This window comes from Amphibalanus amphitrite, unplaced genomic scaffold (genome assembly GCF_019059575.1).
Source record: "Amphibalanus amphitrite isolate SeventyFive unplaced genomic scaffold, NRLGWU_Aamphi_draft 000146F_arrow, whole genome shotgun sequence".
Lineage (NCBI taxonomy): Eukaryota > Metazoa > Arthropoda > Thecostraca > Balanomorpha > Balanidae > Amphibalanus > Amphibalanus amphitrite.
Window position 1 is genome coordinate 277556 of NW_024881641.1, and position 15890 is coordinate 293445.

Genomic DNA, 15890 nt, shown 5'->3' on the forward strand with positions numbered 1-15890 from the left:
TGTTGCAGCTGATGGGCGGCCAGCAGCTGGCGGCGGTCGCTACCCCCCCCCCCGCCGGTCCTGTGTGCGGGGACCGCCGCGCCCGGCAGTGATGGAGGGTACTATGGCGGTGTTACATTCCTAACTGTTGTCACATATCAACTGAGAACCGTCCGGCCGGAGGCAGTTAACGCCGGCCGGCACCTACTCACCGTGGCCGTATTTTTATATGGAGAGAGGAGAGAGAGGACATCAGGTTGTCAGAGAAATAAAGTGTATATTTATTATTTGAATCGAGCGAGTCGCGTGTTCCACGAGCGGGACTTGGAGCAAAAAGCTGGCATTGAGATACAACGAACAGAACGTGGCGTCGAGCAGGAACGCCCCCGGCTATGTACACGGTGCTGCTGGGCGCGCGACCAACAAAACACGAGAATGCATCAACATCAAAGACACACGGTACATCAAAGCCCTCCGCGCCATCGCTGGGTCCGTCGGCACCGCTAGCGCTTCTACAAAACAAGCACGCACATAGAGACGCCATTTCCAAACGCACGCATACACAGAACAAAAACGCACATGCACGTCCATTCGTTTCACTCAGTCACCCATGAACGGCTTGGGTTTCCGGACGGTCACCAGCCGGCGGGGCCGCGCCGCGGCAATAGGCGTGAGTCTCCTCGTTGAGCTTGCTGAGCGCGCTGCCACCGGAGGCGGACGGGGCGCCGCCGGCCGCGCCGTCCTTCGCGTCGCTCACCTCCACCTCGACCCCACTGTCGGAGTCCTCGGCGGCGGCGCGCCGGCGCAGCTGCTCGCAGATCTCCTCTGTGACGAAGGTGGCGCACTTGGAGTCGCGCATCAGCGGCGTGAACTCGAGCTCTGGCCGGCCCTGGTGCAGGCGCCTGGCGCAGGTAGTGCTCCGTCAGCGGCCGCGGCTGCACCACGGCAGCGCGCGATGCTCGCACAGCTCGCACTCACGCTCCACGGGAGCCGGCGCCGACTCCGGTCGCCGCCGCTTCACCGGCGTCGAGCTGGCCTGAGACGAGCCCTTTGCCGCACCGCCCGAGCCCGTGTGAGGGATGATTGTGAATTGTGATCTCGTTGTTGATTTTGATGGGCTGTCCGGTGGCGGCCGCCGCCGCAGCTGCCTTCCTACGGCCAAACGACTCCATAATCTTCTTGGCGACGACAGAGTGAGGGCTGTAGACGTCATTCTCGAACTGTTTGTATACATATGCGAATGTGGCCGTACAGACGGTGCACTTGTAGGGAAAGGTGCACCGGGTTCAGCATCACAAGGTGGTCCTTAAAGACGTGGTGCAGGAGCTTCCACTGGTACACCTGGCGCACACAGAGAAAACACGTCACCGGTAAATCCCAGTTTGAAGTGAAGGAAGATGTGCATGAAATCCTAGGACCAGACAACTCGCAGGGGGGAAGTCCACAAATGACGCAACATCACTAGGTACAACCTCGTATCGCACAGCAATGTAAAATCATTAATGGTACCTAATGGTCTCCCTAATAACCAGTGTACGTGTATCTCCAACCCGAGCCGCCTCCCACGATAAGATCAAGACGTGTCAAGACATGTGTCCTAAGTATTAAGTAATAAGTTCACCTGTATCAAGTTCACCTAGCACCACTTTTCTGAAAGAAAAGTGGTTACTTTTCTGAAAGAAAAGTGGTTCATGTTTTAGTGCCATCTTTCATTATAGAAAGACAATGATGTTGAATGTGTTTTCTGATGAACCACAAAGTGAAAATCGGTGATTTATGGGTGCATTGTATTTAAGAATTCCTTTTGAATTATCATGAGCAGAGTTGAATACCTCCTTTTGCACTCTTTAGAAAATGAAGAGACTTACAAAATTAAAACATGATTAGAAAGAACACATCCTTAGAAATGTTTTGTGTACTAACCATATTTTTTTCACAAAACATTTATAACTTCCACCAAACCACACAATGAGTCAGGTGAGATTATCTTACATTAGGTAAGGTTAGGTAAGGTTAGATTAGGTTGTATTATTTCTGCTTGTAGTGTACCTGACTTTTCAAGGTAGGTACATGATAATTTTAATTGCAATAATCACCTTAAAATATATATTGGCTAGCAACCTAGATAAAGGCTAGGCCACACATGGCAATTAAATAAATATTAACAATTGTTTCATACTTTCACATCGCATCGTAAGAAACATTCAGTTATTTACCTTTGGGGCTCGGGCTGGGCGGTGGGTGAAAAGTTGAGAATTCTTCTTGCCCCTCGACCACCTCCTCTCCTCACCCGTCCTCGTCCTCTCCCTCGCTCACCAGGCATCTTCACCTGGAAGGTAGGCATACAGAAATGGGCCAGTCTGCAAAACGTGGCAGGTCTTGACAATATGTTGTCAGGGCACACACCACAGGTTGTGGCAGGTTTGAGGAATTTTGGGGCAGAAGCAAGGAAATCTGGGGCAGAAGTTGAAAGCTTGTCACAGCATTGATTCATTTCGCTTCTCATACTTATTAAATGATGCACTTCATCATTATATCATTTTCATCATATTCATGAGGGGCCCTCATGAAAGGAATTGGGTTGCCCAGGTCTCGGCATTCCGCTTGGGGCAATGTTTTGACTGTCCCAAACATCTTGTCACGGATTGAGCTCCCTGCCACACTTTGAAGACTGGGAAATTGGTGCTGGAATGGAAACACTATCAGATTCATGACAATTTTTCCAATACCATAGGTATTTGTTATTCAAATAGCACTTGTCTCAACTTAGTCTATCACTATTCATATAAACCTGGAAATAGTCTTGCTTTTAATATCACATGCCAAAATACATGTATATATATACCTATCAGATGAATCAGAATTGGAATATTTTAAGATATAGATAACATAACTCATTAAAACAGGCAATTCCAAAAGCGTAAACACGACATACATAACCAAAGCAAGGATCATTGTATATTTCAATTGTAACATGCGCGCCGTTTATGGCGACAAAACCCGCTTCCATATCTTATGACCTTGAAGTCTAGTGATGTGTCAACATTGTCGCTAGACATTATCCGATTGATAATTTATGATAATCGATAATTTTTTTACGCGATTCACGTGATGATAGCTTGCCAGGTGAATTCTAAAATTTCGTTTTATCCAGGGAAAAAATCATGGGCCGATCTGAGAAAACTTTTTGAAGGTGGCAGTCTTCCTTGCTACTGCACGTGCGCACGTGTAGGGGGCGCTTCCAGATCTCGAGAACGGCTGGGCCGATTGCGCTCAAATTTGGCACACGGTTGGGGACCAGTTAGTAGGGTGCCGTGCAAAATTCAGTTTGGACCCCGTTTGCACGTGCGCACGTGCAGAATGCCGCTTCTAGATCTCAGGAACGGCTGGGCCGAGTTGCGTTCAAATTTGATAAACCGCTAGCGACCGGTTAGAGGGGTGCTTTGCGCAAGCCCGTTGGAAGTACCCTCTCGCCCTTTCGCACGTGCAAGGCTCACTATCTCGCTCGCTCGTTCTTCGCCCAAAAGGCGTTTTACTGGTTCGTAGTTTTTCTTGTAACCGACTGGTCTGCGACAGATGCTTATGTGACTGCAACCACTCGATCGATCGGAAAGCTTGCAACAGGGTTGTGCTCGACTCAAAAAAATTTGCCGACTCGACTCATCATTCAACTTCAGAATGCCCTGACTCAACTCTGACTCAAACAAGGAGCTGATTTTTACCCTTGACTCGACTCATGACTCAAGCGGCTCAATAAAAATATGAGTTGACTCAAACTTGACTCAAATTTTTTGTTGAGTCAAGTGTGTTGACTCAAAATTGACTCAGATAAAAAAGTTGTTGAGCGGGGGGGGGGGGGTGAAAAAATCCGGCAGCAGGGCCAGGCCTAAGCTGTTAAGGGGGGGGGGGGGGAGAATGAAAAACTTATACTATACATTGTTTCTAATAAGATGAGTCAGCTGACTCATGTTCCTAAATGTTCTTGACTCAACTCAATGTCAAAAGTTATTTTACTGACTCAACTCTGACTCAACTCAACACCTTAATATTTTTGTCCGACTCAACTCTGACTCAACTCAACACAGGGGCGGCGCCACGGGTTTTCGATAGGGGGGGACGGGGACGGGGGCTTGCCTGACTGAGAATCCCAAAAGTAGATACTGATCGTGTATGCAAAAAAAAAAAAAACGAGGCACGTAACGCCGCGAAACTTGGCAAAGCCCAAAACACATCGAATGGTGCATCCCGTTTCCAAACTTATCATAGGACAACTATAAGATCGATCACCTTTTCAAGCATCCTTGCCTCTAAATCAAAATTTGCAGTCTTGCCAACTCAAAGCTGGTTTCCTACAAGCTGCGAATTGCTTAGGTATGAGTAGCAGTGCCAACTACTTACGTTTCGTACTTTCAAATTTTCGATCTTGCGTCTGGTCAGCTTCATGGCTTCATCATCATAGTCATGGAGGAAAAGTGGGAATGTTTTCTGCTCAGACAAGTGCGCCAAAACTGCAATATAATTTCAGAATCATGACATCACCACCTGATCCATATGCAACGGGCAGGGTGCAGCTAATGGCTAGCCGTCAGTGGTCATGTCATCGGTGGTCACTCAAAAGGTCATGCTAGGTCATGGAAGGTCACCAGCCGTTATTTGATCACACTTTCTGATGGATTTTACTTACCAAGAGCTTCAAGGGAAAAACGAGCGCATGCCGCATGCACCGTTGAAAAAATTGAGTGAAAGGGTCTCAGGTCCGGCGACCTCTGCAGGTGAAGTGCCCCAGGGTAGGATTCCGGTCCTTGTTGATTAACTTCGTCAAAAATTGCGGTACATAGAGCTGTGATGTCGGCACCATTGTGTTCGTCATGATCGAGCTGTCACGACCTGCATCGTTCTCATATTCACCCTCCAATCGTAACAACTACAGCAGGGATTGGCAAATGGCGTGGCACCCCTTTGGGAGGTAATGAAGGTCTCTTGAAACCTCATCCCTCATCTCTTTAGCATCAGTGGCTCTCCTTATGGAACAGGTTTCTTGACTGGTCTGTTTCACCCCAGAATTCAAAGACTAGTCAAGGTAAAACCGAGCGCACCACAGTGAGCACAATTTGATAAGCTGGTGTATCTCAATTTCATGTAGAACCTTTCACGTATCACGTACCTAAAACCCTTTCGTGCACTCATGCAAAAGCAACTGCCATGTTTCAACAGCTGGTAATGGCATTTTCACAGCCGCTGACGTAAGAAGGGGAGGGAAGGGGGCTTGATTAGACCCCCAGCCGTTCGGCCGCCGACCGAACTTAGTTTTGCAGAAAAAAAAAAACGAGTGCTATCGAACCCCTTGACGAGAGGGTGCCGATGCTACCCAATTATAAGATCTTGGGCTACGGCGTGCTTTTTTGGTCCTGCCTGTGATCTATCCGAACACTTCTGCCCACAAGTGCTGGGTTAAATGGCATATATTTCAAATGGTTCCTGTGGTAGAGCTGCCATGCTTGAATTTGACTAATTAGGAATGGAAAATATCCATATAGTAACGGAAATCTATGGAATTTCAGTAAACTTGGTTTTGTCGGCAATGTGGTCTGGCAGTGGGGTGGGGGAGGTAATAAACCCTGTCTGGCGCCCCAAAAAGGGGGGGGGGGGGCACGATCCCCGAGGCCCTGCCGATCACCTTATGACTACAGGCATCACAGCTCCACACCTTTTGCAGATGGCCAGGACCCCCTGCGATACATCCCAACAGCAATCTTTATTCAGAACCTGTCTTGATTAACCAACGATGCATTAAATGCGACGGATAACTCTACAATGCATTATTATCAACTATTGAACGGACCTCGCCGATAGGGGGGTACTGTACCCCCCTAACTTTCGATAGCGGGGGACCTGTCCCCCCCGTCCCCCCCGGTGGCGCCGCCCATGACTCAACACCTCAAGATTTTATCCGACTCGACTCAAATCTGACTCATTTGAGTCAGAGTTGAGTCAAATTTCTGACTCGACTCATGAGTCAAGCACAACCCTGGCTTGCAAGAACTTTCGCAGACCTCGATCGGCTGGAAGCCGCCGACACTATCTGTAATTGACAGAGGCAGACGTCTTTCACGATTATTGCATAAAATTTAAAGCATCGGTCACACTTCACCGAATTGGACCAACGGACGAGAAACGGACGAGAACTGTCAGCGTCCGGTGATGTCCGTTTGTTTCCGTTGGACGTCCGTTTGTCATCCGTTAATATCCGTTCCATATCCGGTGGTGTCCGGTTGAGCACACCGGACACCACTGGACATGGAAGTACTGTGACGTCACATGGAAATCTAAGTAAAAATCATACAGCAAAGACGTAGGTGGTGGATTTTTTTTTTAAGTTGTGGGTACTATAGTCCACTCAAGAGGATATTGCAAACAATAGATTGAAGTTTTTTCACAAGAATATGTTTCACCGATGGGTACTTTACAGCCTGAAAATATACGATGAGATCTGCTATTTCAATTTGAAAAGTGAAAATGTGAAAACTTCGATTTTTCGGAAAATTACTGGTGGGCCAAATCTTTGAGGCTGGTGGGCCATTTCGGGTCACTGGTGGGCCATTTGGCCCACCAGTTAACATGTTAGCCGAGGCCCTGTCGTAAAGTAAATAATCGTATAGAATAGTGTTGTTACGAGCGAGCGAGCGCAGCGAGCGAAGCGAAGTCTTTTCAATATAACGGCTGGAAGTATGAGCAGAGAACTATGTAGATTGTAGAAGCTGCCAGAGCGAACAGAGTGGCATGATATGGTCTGCGGGCCGCGGGCATTGAGCTTTCGTTAGGAGTCTTTTTAGAAGTCTTTTCAATATAACGGCTGGAAGTATGAGCAGAGAACTAGAAGCTGCCAGAGCGAACAGAGTGGCATGATATGGTCTGCGGGCCGCGGGCATTGAGCTTTCGTTAGGATGCAGGCAGGCTATCGGGGAAACTGGCCGGGTGTTTGTCGTTTGAACGGCTTGTATTTTGCATTTTGTCAAAAGAAATGATCGCATACAAGTTGTTTGTGGTTATTACCAATAATGGACAATTGACATCTTTAACCGGCCTTCGATAACAATGACTCCTATAACTAGCGGATTGGATTGAAACTAGGATCCTATAACTAGGACGATTGCGACTTCGATAGTGATAACGCGATAAACATCTGTTGATGACTCGTAAAGCGATGACGATTCTACATGAAAATGTAACAGTGCGAAGGAAAAAGTATTTTTAACGCCGTTTACTTCAGCCGCTTAAAGGGACCCTCCCACCTTAACATTAGTTTTGAGTTGAGATAGCCAAATTGGTGGCCATGGCCTGAAAATACCGGTTTGGGCATTCACAACATCGAAAAATGCTTTAATTCGGAGATATGGAATTTCAAACTTGCAGTTTTCGGATTCTAAGGGGCTAATGCATTGGTATGCCCCCTTAGAATTTGTGACGTCAGCGGAGATCTAACGATTTTTAAATCTTTTACTAAAACGTTTGGCAGCACGCGGTGGTATATGCTGCTTTGCGCGCAACAAATGCCGCACTTTCAAATAAAGTCGCTAGGAACAGCGGAGATCCCAAAAAGTAAACAAAAGTAAAAGTCTAATATCTTGAAAACCGGTGAATATTTTTCGATGAAATTTGGTAGATATTCATTTTTGCTCTTTCTGAACCGAGCGACATCACTTTCATGCCAATTCTTTAACTTTTTTGAAGGTGGGAGGGTCCCTTTAAGCAACATTTATTTTTAACCTTCCAGGCGGTGGGGGGGGGGGGGAGGAACATGGGTTTAGTTGTATTCACTTCAAATAGGTACATGAAAACGGCAGCACATACATTCATTTATTCGGCACATATACAACGCGTTGCTTTTAGGTGTCATTGAGCCATCTAAGCTCTGAAATAACATCAATGTATGGTCGAGCTTACGACGGCCACTTACTAAGCGAACATAGAAATTGATAAGCTTTGTATGCGCTGGAGTTGGGCTGCACCATGTGCCATGTGATTGTTTGTTTGTTTTGTTTTGTTGGGTTAGGCCCTTTCGGTCCAATGAGACCATTTCAGAGCCGGGAGGATGATAGGATATAGGGGGAGACATTGGTCTGGGCAGGCACCCTAGTGAGTCGCCGGGGCTGAGCCCGTCCAGAGGACAGGCCACCCAGCCCCAAGGCACTCACTGCACCCGGCTACGGGATGCGCTCCCTCGGGAGCAGCGGTGCCGCTCCAAGGGAGCAGCCCGCATGAGATAAAGTTGCCTGTCCAGCCCGGAGGGAGGTTGCGGCGTGGAGGAGAAGGATTTCAGTATCCTGAGGATAGAAGCACGGAACGGTGCCTGCCATGTGAATACCATATTTTGACTGTACGATCTTTATCTCATACGATCATTTGGCGTACGATCATTTTCTTTGACGATCTTTAGCGAATACGATCTTTTGTCCATACGAGCATTATGTCGTACGATCTTTATCCATTACGACTTTTTGGCATACGATCATTTTCCTTGACGATCTTTAGCGAATACGATCTTTTGTCCATACGATCATTATGTCGTACGATCTTTATCCATTACGACTTTTTGACATACGATCATTTTCCTTGACGATCTTTAGCGAATACGATCCTTTGTCCATACGAGCATTATGTCGTACGATCTTTATCCATTACGATATTTTGCATACGATCAACTGCCTACGATCTTCTACCATACGATCTTCTGCTTTACGATCTTTTGTCCGGTTACCCCTCGGTCGGTTGGTGGCAGCACAGCTGTCGCCGGGCTCCTCGATCGGTAGGTGGCAGCACAGCTGTCGTCAGGCCCTCCTCGATCGGTAGGTGGCAGCACAGCTGTCGTCAGGCCCTCCTCGGTCGGTAGGTGGCAGCGCAGCTATCACCCGTCAATCGTCATTGAAGTGTTAACAGAAAGGCAAAGAAAAAGCGATCAACCATCAACTGCAACTTGCAGAGTATATGAATGCTGGATGCTTACTCGTTCAGGTCCATGACGTTACGAAGATCGTCAAAGGTCAAATGTTATTATGTTACCTATTTCGATTTTTTAACACGCGCAGTGGAAGGGTTGCGACTTGCGAGTATTACGCCCAGTGGAAGGGGGGCGAATGTCGCCCCCCCCCCCTAAGATCTCAGCTCCCACTGGAGCTAGAAAGACGGAATTTGGAGGGTAGGAGGGCAATGGGGAACTCTGTTGTGTGTGAATTTCATGACCCTAGGACAGCTAGGTCAATATCTTTAAGGTCAAATGAGGTCAAATGTGGTCAAATCTGCCATATGAGCGACTTTTTTGCGTTTACACGGCAATAACTCAAAAAGTTACCGGCCGATTTTCTTTTTTCTTTCACTACACGAAAGAACGAACATTTTTGAGTATGTATGGTGAATTTCTAGATAATCCAACGACAAATATGGCAGTTAGAAGCCTGCTAAGGGTAAGATGTCGCCGGCTGAAGCGGGATCGGCCGACGCGGGAAACGCGGCAATCACAATTTTGTGTTTACACACTCATAAGTCATAACTCACGTTGTTACCGGCTGATTTTCAAAAATTCTTTGACCATATGATTGCCTGTACATTTCTCAGTCTTCTCCTCACCGAATTTGACGCGAATCTAATATAATCAGCGGTAAGGAGCGCGATGTAAAGACGGAACTGTCCCGCCCCGGCACAGTCTACAATTCAGGCGGCGCGTAACGGCTAGCGCCGGCCGCCGCGCCGCCGCGCCGCGGCGGCGGCAGGATGTTTGACTTTACACCGCTATTACTAGAAAATTTGTGAACCGATTTTCTTAAATCTTGCACGAGAAGATCCGCAATTCAATTCTGGACAGGTAGCCGAAATTTCACATTAATATTATGTTGGCGGCGCGAGTTATTGGCGAAAAACAGGAGGGGTGGGCGACATCCGTCCCCCCTTCCACTGCGCGTGTTAAATAAACATCATAGGTTTGCAATTTATTTCACTAAGCACTGGCGGTCGCAGGGGGGGGGGGGGGGGGCACGGGGGCCATGGCCCCCCCTTTGGTGCTGAAAGGTGGGGCCATACTATCTTTTGGCCCCACCTTTCAGATCGAACAAAAGTCCTAGAAAAGCTTTTCGTATGTTTCATTTTCTTTCTTGCGCCATCAAAGGACGTAAATTTCACTCATGAGTGGGCTCAGTTTCGCATTCTGTCAATTTGGCGGTCAGCGTCGCTGGCACCGGTTCACGAGTATGGCCGGATCTTATATGGAATATCAGCGTGGGTTTACTTGAGGCTCTCGTAGGCCCAGCATTCAGCAATGGCTGGCATGAGACCCTCTTCGGCAGTGGCGGGTGGGCCCTGCTAAAGGAGATTGGCTCCAAGACACTAAAGTAAGACCTCATGGGTTGGTGCTGTGCACCTCAGAAGCCCGGTGGTGACGCCGTATGCCGGCTTGGTTTCTTAAGGATTAGCGTGGGACCTCCGGGGCCTGCATAGAGTTTGCATGAGCTAGTATGTAATCTCAGAGGCATGTGTGTAATGTGTACACAGTGGCGGTCGCGGGGGCCGGGGGGGGACCCGCTCCGCTCCGCCATCATCAAGACCCGCTCCGCCATCACCAAGATATATATCTCAGAGTGTCTGACGCCCAAGAACCAACATCTGATGTACGTCGCCCGCCAGCTGAAGAAACAAAAGACGCTCTGGGCGGCATACAGCACCAACGGCATCGTAAAGATAAAAAAGACGGAAGAGGAGGCGGCAAAGCCCATCAAGTGCCTGGCTGATCTGGTGGACATCGTGGGAGCCGACGCGCTGCGCGAGTTCCAGCCGCGCAGGGCCACGAACCACGTGGCCGGGACCAGCGCCGCCGGAACCAGCGCCGCCGGCCGGCCCGCACAGCGGGCAGCCGCCGACCCCTCGTGGCGGATGACGGAGGCCATCGACGCGTGGGTGACGGAGCGCCGTCGCGGATCAAAGCGCAGTGGGAGCGCCGCGCCGCCCAGCTAAGCGGAAGGGCCCGTCCAACGACAATCCAGCGGACCGCCGACAGGTAACCACTCTCAGACCACCCACATCCTCGGTGCGTACCCTGGCACTGTGGTGAAGGGTGGCTAAGCGGATTAGCACTATCAATCAATGTCAGGCCCGGAATGTGTCAGCCATGGAAATGTCGTTGATAACTGAGCGTTTTATGCCAATGGATTACCAATCTCAATGAACGTAGTTTGGTGTTATCAAGGTATCGTGTTCGATGTACTCAATGTTTCATTTTTTTTTGTGTCATACTATTGTGACTAACTGTATCACAACCGTAACTTAAAGGGACCCTCCCACCTTAACATTAGTTTTGAGTTGAGATAGCCAAGTTTGCGGCCAGGCTCAGAAACCACCATTTATCCTGGTCGCAACCCCCGCAGCTTTATGGTGTTCAAGAAATTTCTTCCCTTTACTTGCAGGGTGGGACCAGCGTGGTCCCTATCTCTTAACCATTACGGGAATCTGATGACGTCATCAGGCTTTCGAACGTCCGTTAAATGTTTGACTAAAACGTTTTGTAGCACGCGGTGGTATATGCTGCTTTGCGCGCAACAAATGCCGCACTTTCAAATAAAGTCGCTAGGAACAGCGGAGATCCCAAAAAGTAAACAAAAGTAAAAGTCTAATATCTTGAAAACCGGTGAATATTTTTTGATGAAATTTGGTAGATATTCGTTTTTGCTCTTTCTGAACCGAGCGACATCACTTTCATGCCAATTCATTAACTTTTTTGAAGGTGGGAGGGTCCCTTTAAGCCGTATCACCCGCCGCCAGCCGGAGCGCCTTCCCCATGTCTACACAAGCCGAGGCTAGTCACGTTCTCCCTGATAAAAATATCAGCATATCTGCGATCAATATTAACTCTATCACAGCCCCTGTCCGCCTACAAGAGTTGCAAAACTTTGTTGATATGAATGAGATAAGCATTCTTGCCCTCTCCGAAACTAAACTCGATGCGACAGTTCACCCAAGTCTCTATTCCCTGTCTGGTTTCCACACACCGGTGTTAAAAAACAGAACGAGAAAGGGCGGGGGAGTAGCGATCTACGTAAGAAACACGTTGCCATTTTCACAAATACAGAGCCTTGAGTGTGAAAGCTTTGAAGCCACTTGGGTAAAAGTAAGAGTAAACAAAAGAAACATATTGCTATGCTCGGCTTATCTCCCGCCTCACACATGCTCCACCGAACAAGACGAGTTCCTAGATTATCTATCCGACAGTGTTTAGCTCAAAAATTTTGTCCAGACCTCATAGCTTTCGTTGGTGACTTAAACGCGGGTAACTGCTGGCTGCCTCCCAATGCGCCAAACCACTCCCCTATTACCTCATTCGAGACGAAACTGAAAACCACAGCTGACGCACTAAATCTAACGCAACTTATTCATTCTGCAACGCGCGTGCAAAACAACACTCATAACATCAGAGATTTAGCCTTTGTAGATCAACCCTATCTAGTAAAAGAATCAGGTGTCGCGCCGGCCTTCTCCAATATAGACCATCTGCCTCTGATCATCACCCTTGCTATTCAGACAACGCTTGAAGATCAGCACCCAACAATCACTGTCTGGGACTATGCAAAAACGAACACTGATGAATTTATTACAGCACTTGCAAATACCGATTGGAAAGCTATTACGGACGAAAACATCGACGATGCAGTCGAGATACTGACATCGACCATCATCCATATTGCTAAATCACATATACCGACGAAAACAATCCAAATCCGTAACAACAAACCCTGGTTCTCGGCGGAGCTGAGACGCGAAATGCGTAAGCGTGACCGACTTTTTAAGCGGGCTCAGTACACAAGAACAGAAAGAGATTGGGCCAAGTGGCGGTCCCAGCGTAACCTAGTCACCAGCCTCAACAGAAAACTAAAAAATAAAACTATAAAAACTAATGTCAATTTACTACTGGAAAGTAGGAAAAATCCACATAAATATCATAAAATTCTTAAAAGTATCACGGGTTTCAAGCAAAAGACGTCACTGGCTCCTCTAATAGACGGAGATGAGATTCTTAGCGAAGATCACGAAAAAGCCGAAGCTCTAAATTCATACTTCTGCTCCCAAACAAAGATAAACGTCAAAGACCATCACCTGCAGTCACTTGGGACCTATAAATCGAGTCACACCAGAACAACACTGGAATTTCAATTCACTCCTATCACGCCCAGATCGGTTTTGCATACAATAAACAGTTTGGATTCATCTAAAGCCTGCGGATCTGATGGACTTCCCGTAAAACTAATTAAAATGACCGCCGCGTATACTGCCGAGCCATTAGCTAACATCTTTAACAAATCACTTTGCGAAGGAAAATTTCCAACGCAGTGGAAGTTGGCAACTGTCAAACCTATCTATAAGGGAAGGGGCTCTCCATCAGAAGCTGCATCGCATCGGCCAATCAGTTTACTACCTTGTCTCTCAAAAATCTTCGAAAAGCTCGTATTCGCCCAAATATACGATCACATTCAAAACAATGCCCTCATAACACAAAAACAAAGTGGTTACCGCCCAGGCCACAACACCGAACTCCAGCTAACATACCTCACCGATAAACTTTACAAATCCATGGACTCCGGAAATGATTACACCATCATATACTTGGACATATCAAGATATTTCGAAAAGATATGGCACGAAGGATTAGTTGCAAAATGTGACACTGAGTTTGGAATACGAGGCACAAATCTCGATTGGCTTAAATCTTACCTTCATGATAGGAAGCAATCAGTTCAGGTAGGGGAGTCCATATCCACCCAGCGCACACTATTCGCAGGAGTGCCGCAAGGATCTGTTCTCGGCCCGCTTCTGGCCATCCTGTATTTAAACGGACTTAGTAGCATCACCGACAATGAAATGCTGTTTTTTGCTGATGACAGCTCACTGTATGCCAGCCACAATGCCGACAATGTTAACGAAGTTCAACGATCACTGCAACATGACTTGGAACGCATCAGTCACTACGGAGATAATTGGATTGTAACTTTTAACGCAACGAAGACTACTCAGCAGACTTTCACGAAAAATAACGGTAAAATTCCCACCCTGGTTTTTGGTGGCGTAGGAATTCCCGTTCGAGATTCCCATAAGCATCTTGGCGTAACGATTTCTACCGACCTAAGGTTCAAGTCACATGTAGATAATGTCCTGTTAAAATTCAATCGCACGCTGAGTCCTCTATTTCCAATCGCACCCTTGATTCCCAGACAGATATTGTTGAATATATATCAAATGTACGTGCGTCCTCACCTCGACTACTGTGATACCATATATGATTGTCATATAACAATATTTGACAAATCACGACTGGAGAAGGCGCAGAACAGGGCAGCACGCCTCATCACTGCCACTCACCGCCGGACACCCACCTCCGGACTTAGGACTGAGCTTGGCTGGACCACCTTACAAGATAGGCGCCGCACCCACAGGCTGAAACTCTATCATAAGATTATCGTCGACGAACGAGTGCCCATTTACATAAAAGATATAATACCAGCAACAAGAAATTCGGCGCTAACACGACAATTACGCTGTACGCATGGGCGTCGAAACCGGGGGGGACGGGGGGGACGCGTCCCCCCCAGTCGAGGAATCCGGGGGGGACGTCCCCCGCAAAAATATCCCCATGAATGATTTAAAAAGTGACCTACGACATTGGTGTATTGTCGTTTTGGGATGAAATTGCGGATACCTACTCGTATACAAATTGAATCTGTGAATTGCTGACACTGTACCCTTGCTTACAGGGCTGCGGAGTAGATGATTTTGGTGACTCCGACTCCGGCTTAAAAAAAAAAACGCTCGGAGTCCCCACTCCATCTCCGACCACGGCATCCCTCGGCACGCATCGGAGTGAAAAAAAAAAAAACATGTGGTGATGCTTTTGTATCTTTGAACGTTTCTTGGCACATTAAAAGATAACATTGCCTACGAGGTGCAGCTCTGGACTGTCCGTCCCAGGTCCTCGATAGGGAGCCAAAGCTCCACTTGTAGGGGCGACCATATCCAACAAGGGCTGAAGATCTGTCCCAAAGTCTCAGAGTGCAGTAGGACAACAGCTTGCAGAGACCACACATTTTACATAGGATATTCGTAATAGTCAAGACCTTTAGCTCACTCTCAAACGGCCCTCTTCCCGTTCGAGGCCATCCGACAGCAGAAGGTCTCACTATGGCCTTTGAACGCTTGATGCTTGAGGGTGAGAGGACCTCGTCCTGGTCTGAGAGAGCCCAGGAGGACGTAATGCTCAGTATCCCCCTACATTGGTCTTACCATGACCCCTACAATCACCACAGCCAACAGAATCTCCAGCTCTTATTCGACCCATCCTCGGGGATGACGTTGACTCTGACTTCAGAGTTGAAGTCTGTTACGATTTTGGTGACTCCAACTCCGTATCCGACCAAAACCATTGACTACGACCGAAGTCGACTCCGACCCCGCAGTCCTGCAGCTACACTGCACAGAAGTTGGAAAAAAGCTGTACCTATGGTTGACAGCGGTTTACAGAGGACCACACGATTTTTTAGAGGCAGGGCTGCTGGACTTGGTGACCAAACCCTAACTGTCCTGGTATCAAACTTATTACGCGGGATGCAAAATTTATGCGTATTAGGACTGTTTTGCCAAGAGTTTTTGCCAATTTTCGCGGCGCTTCGCGCCGCCAGTTCATGCACAGGTAGAAAAGAGTGTGACTAATAACGCCTCCACGCGAGAACATGAGAACATGTGCATTGTGTACGCGTTACAAGTAGTGCATAGGCCTGAAATTGTACGGTAAACTAACTAACTTTTGGGTTTTTAGTCAGCCAATCCGTCCCCCCCTGTCAAAAATCCGTGGCGACGCCCCTGGCTGTACGCAATACAACAAA

At 47.7% G+C, this 15890-nt stretch overlaps 1 long non-coding RNA gene across 1 annotated transcript; it reads right to left on the reverse strand.

Annotated features, from left to right (window-relative positions):
• Nucleotides 1-236: 236 nt before the first annotated feature.
• On the reverse strand, nt 237-2914 carry LOC122382772. The gene is made up of 3 exons (XR_006256725.1): nt 2825-2914; nt 2196-2308; nt 237-1320 (listed from the first exon to the last, which is right to left on the reverse strand). It is a non-coding gene; the product is annotated as an uncharacterized LOC122382772 (long non-coding RNA).
• Nucleotides 2915-15890: the final 12976 nt, after the last annotated feature.